Here is a 5,017-nt window from a genome sequence, read left to right on the forward strand (position 1 = left end):
CGTGCTGGTCGACCGTAGTTTGTGTCAGAGGCTGGGTAAGGGAAGTCTCGATCCACGGACACAGACCACGGACCGTGGTCTGATCTACGGACCGTGGGTCTGTCCGTGAGTCGGGACTTAGCCAATTTTCTGAGCTTGGCTGGGGAGGGGTTGCAGTGGTGAACCACGGACCACCAGCACGGGCCGTAGTTTGACCTACGGTCCGTGGATGGTGACCGTAATTTGCACCTGTAACTTCTCGAAATCTGTATTTTGGTCTGTTTCGAATACGGGGTGTTACAAGTTTGAATTCCTACCACAGGCACTCTAAGAATGATTCTTATCCCTTTCACGAATGACTTCACGGCTTGTGTGAAGATTCACAGATCATCTAAGTGTCTGTGATCCTTGATGGCCGATAGGGGGGTTTCTCTGATCCCTTTGACAGAAGACTTCATGGTCCCTATGAAGCCTCACGGACTGTTTAAGTGTCCACAATTTTGTCTTGGTTGCTGTGTGCAGCTTCACGGGTAGGGTGATGGATTGTGGACCTCTTCACGGCCCGTGAACCCCTTCGTAGACTGCCTCTTTTCCTTTTCCATTCTAAGTTCAAATTTCTGAGGTGTTACAAAGACTTAACTATAAACCACACAAAAGCCTAAAACTAAAAATACAATAAAAGAAATGAAGTGCCAATTTCCTTTTCCTCGAACCATAAGGACTCATCAATCCAAACAAAAGTTGTGGAGCAATCTCAATAGAAACCACATCCGGGAGGAGAAGCGTCAACCCTTGTATTATGAGACAATATAAGCACAAATATGTATTAGTACTATAAATGTACTAAGTATGGAGAAATGCATAAAACATTCGCATAATAAGATGATGAACTTCAAACATGATATGCATGACCAAGTAAAATGTAGTAAAAATCTTTAAAGAAGTAAGAGTACGATTTAGAGAACATCCAGTTGTAGAGAAAGCATCATCTTTCTTAAAGACAAAATATTATGTATAACAATAAAATGGACCTGAATGGATCATGAAAACAAGAAATTTAAATACTGAACTCAACAATTTAGGAGTGAGGAATAGTTGACCAAGTGATTGACAAAATGTCCTAATTCAAAAATGACTTATTTTTGAAAAAGATAGCATTCCATCATAGATTAGTAAAAAATTAGTCCTTTATATTGCCATATGTTAACATTTGAAGCAATTCAGAGAGTAAAGAAAAAAAAGCTAAATGAATTCATTCGCAAACAATAATGCACAACAAATACACCAGCACCTCTACAAAAGGACCAATCAACTCATCCATGATCATTGCAACGTGTTTTTTCCATATCTTCATCTTTGATAACATTGCAACACTCATCACTCAACAAATAGTCAAGAAATATCAAACAAAACAACTCTGGAATTAGGTAACTGCTAAATATAGAGATCAGACTGATTGATAACTTAAACAAGTTCAAGTGCAGCAAATTTTCTTAACAAGTCAAATCTGACCAGCCAAAGAAAATTAAAAGTTGAGGTCCACCAACAACAAACATTTAGTAACCTCTAGATCAACATACTGATAGTGATAGAGAAATAGTATGTAAAATCAACCAAAGTTAGATATCTATGCAACATTGAGAACATATATAATACATAAAAATCAACTCACAGCTCCCCAATGTAATTGGATGCATCATGGTTTCCTCCAATGAATAAAGTTGGAAAGGCTGGCAGCTGCAACTTCTTCTCCTGAGTAATACTTCCACGAAGAGTTCATGCTTCCGTATGAGGTGACACATTTGAACCTATTCAGATCCTTCTCATTCATAACAACCTGCTTACACAATGAAAACGGTTCAACTGATATCAATCCAGCAGAGAATAAGAGGATTAGATGCATAATTGTAGCTACTGATGAGACCAAAGGACAGTGCAGCGCACTAAACTCCCAGTATTGTAGGCAGTCTTACTGATGGTACCAGGAATACTAAAAAGATTATAATTGCTAAACCTTTAAAGCCAAATTAATAGTTGAGTATGATTATAACTGAGCAGTATATATGATCAAAATGATACAAATCACAAATTTCATAGTAAACTCATTGAGAAATATCAATTAGGGAGAATCAAATGGAAAATTGTAAGACGCAGTCGAATCCTCCATACTAGAGAAAAGAAAAAGTAAAGGCCATTATGGAAAAACGATAAATTTACATATAAATACAGATGAATTGCATTGAGAGAATTGTGATGAAAGAAAAATTGCTCCTTACGACGGCGCTAGTCGAATTCTCACTTTTTCTAGTAGTTCCGCTTTGTCACCGGGCAGGATAATTTGCGGTGCGCGACGGCATGAAGTCGTCGACGAGTGGCCCGGCAGCAGACGGCGGGCACGTCTGGACCTGAGACTTATCACATCATTCATGTGGGATTAGGATATTTAGTAGGTGTTTACATCCCTACTCTATTCAAATAGGGCGAAACGTCGTGGTAACTCAAAAAATAATCAATTAGGCTGATTTTAAAAGAATTTTAAGAATAAACAAATTTTAAATGAGTCGCCACCTAATTTTAGGAAAACTAGGAAACCAATTAAATGATCTACAAAACCAAGAGATTCTAGGTAAGGGGTTCAAGTTATTTCGAAGAGAAGGTGTTAGGCATCCTTCGAAATCCACAATTATGGGTCCCGACTGAGTTCATTTTTTCAAATTGAGAAAGAGATAAAAATAATATACAAATAAAACAAACATACAAGATACACAAGTAATCAAATAAAATAATATAAGAAACAACCTAGATTTGTCTATCGTCAATAATATACGATAATGAATCAAAATATTGTTCGAACTTTGTTCGAATAGCTTCAATGGAAAGCAAACTACGGGTACCTGTAAAAGACACTTAGTAAAAGTGTTAAGTAATAAATAAATATGAATAAAAATAAATGAATTAAACAATAATTTAAAAAATAAAAATCCGTCTTAGTAACATGGGAGGCCTTGAAAATCAACGATAATTTTTTATCGGCCAATTTTAACGTACAAAAATATGAAGTTAAACTAAATTTCCGTCTTTTAACATTGGGATGGCCTCCAAAACCGACGGAGAGATTTTTTCATCGGCCAATTTTGACATATAATATATATTTAAACTTAAACTAAATTTCCATCATTTAAAATGTGAAAGCCTCAAAAACCGACGGAGAATTTTTTCATTGGCCAAATTTAACTTATATTCCAACACAAAATTTATATTAAAGTGAACAAAGAATAAAATAAAATAACTTCAAACGACTAAGAGAAGATAAATACATAACAAAATGATAACAATACTAATTTAAATATTAACACGGAGTTGCTGGAACTTCTTAGAACAATAGTAGGAATTGAAGCGGGTAAATAATAAACTATAACGAGCAAAAAGAAGAAGAAGAATTTCAACGAGAATAACACAACTAACAACATTAATAATAACACTAATAATCTTAAGAAGAGATAATAATAATAATAAACAAAAAAAAGAAAACAAAGGCATAATAATAATAATACTATAATAACTTAACAACTTCAAGGAAACGGTGCATTTGGTTAGCAAATGAACATAATAATTAATAATAACATTTATCAACAACAACATAAATTAAAACAGTAACAAAGACATATCTAAGTTAACAAGTTTTATCTAGTAACCATGACAAATAATTAAAATTATAAAATAATAACAAATAACAATAACTGTAGCAAGATAACTATTAACTAAGGCCATATATAAACAGAATGAAATAAAGCAACAGAGATAGCTAGATAAATCAAAGACACATGGCATAATAAAATCAATAGAAAGAAAAAAATATGACTTAACACAATGTATAAAAACTAAACCAACTTAACAAAAACATAAACAACTAACAAATCAACAGTGATTAACAATAAAGAGTAAAACAACCCAAGTATCAATCAATATTTCGAACAAAACTTAGACTAAGAGAAAAAATGAAAAAAAAAGAAGTAAATAAGATGTGGAGTTTTACCAGTGATGGAGTTTTGGGTCTGCTAGTTGGAGAAGAGTGGGGAATGATGAGTTGATTTCGTTCGCCGGCGATGGAGCCACGTCGGAGTTGTTAGTTTATATGGTTGGTCGAAGCAGCGATGTAACAGGAATGGGAAAATGGGTTTGGTTCGATAGATCTGTCGGAGCTTTGAGTTCGTTGTACGACTGGATACCTGCAAAAATGAAGGAAAAATTGAAAAGGGGAAAAGGGGAAGGGGACTGGTTCGTTTAGTTCCTTCTTTGCTCTGGTTCCTAAAGCTCCTCGCCGGAGCTACTACTGTTGTTCGCGGGAGTGGCGGCTGCTGCTCGTTGGAAAAAGGGGAAAGAAACAAAAGGGTTTTTGGGGTGGGGTTTCACCGTAGTTCGACGTATGTTTGGGGTCGTTTCCGATGGTTTTTGGTGGTGAAATCTGATGGGTTTCTGGTTGAGGAAGTGAGTGAAGGGTGGGTGATAGTGGCTGGTTGGAAGAGAGGATAGGTATCTTAGGGTTTCACCTTGTTTGCTGGCTGGTTTTCTGGGTGGATTGATCGGAAAGGGGGTAAAAGATTGGGGGGTTTTAGGTTGCCGGAGATTGGCCGGAATCCGGGGTGGTGGCTGCCGGAAAGGAAAGGGAAGGAGAGAGTCCTAAAGATTTTACTAATTTGGAATCTCTCTCCAATTCTGAAAATTATTTCACCACCCCCTATTTTTTAACATAACCAAAGCTTATATAGAAAATAATTGTTAAATGAGCTCAATTGTGGACTTGGGATTGTGGCCCAAAATTATCGATCAAGTAAAATATTTGTATTTGAATGAATTTTTAGATTGTGCAAAATATCAAAATAAATATTAACAAATATAACAAATATTAAAAATATATAATGAACGTAACTAATGATATGTAAAAATGCAATTTTAAGATTAACTGATGAAAGAAAAATCCTAAATTTTGATAAATAAGGATAGTTATCGATAAACTTATTTAAAATTATAAAAAAAA

The 5,017-nt window shown here is 35.1% G+C and overlaps 1 protein-coding gene across 4 annotated transcripts in view; it reads right to left on the bottom strand.

The window, feature by feature from the left end:
* Positions 1-4,681, bottom strand: part of LOC102601246 (CTD small phosphatase-like protein 3) — a 10,620-nt gene extending 5,939 nt beyond the window's left edge. The window contains exons 1-3 of one of the 4 annotated variants that reach the window (XR_001472060.1): positions 4,016-4,681; positions 2,279-2,384; positions 1,652-1,816 (exon numbers count right to left, since the gene is read on the bottom strand). The gene's annotated coding sequence lies outside the window, so the exon portion shown is untranslated. Of the gene's footprint in view, positions 1-1,651; positions 1,817-2,255; positions 2,391-4,015 lie in introns of all 4 variants that reach the window. The other 3 variants (XR_001472058.1, XR_001472059.1, XR_001472061.1) reach the window with 3 other exon arrangements.
* Positions 4,682-5,017: the final 336 nt, after the last annotated feature.

Source organism: Solanum tuberosum, unplaced genomic scaffold (genome assembly GCF_000226075.1).
Source record: "Solanum tuberosum cultivar DM 1-3 516 R44 unplaced genomic scaffold, SolTub_3.0 scf00519, whole genome shotgun sequence".
Classification (NCBI taxonomy): Eukaryota; Viridiplantae; Streptophyta; class Magnoliopsida; order Solanales; family Solanaceae; genus Solanum; species Solanum tuberosum.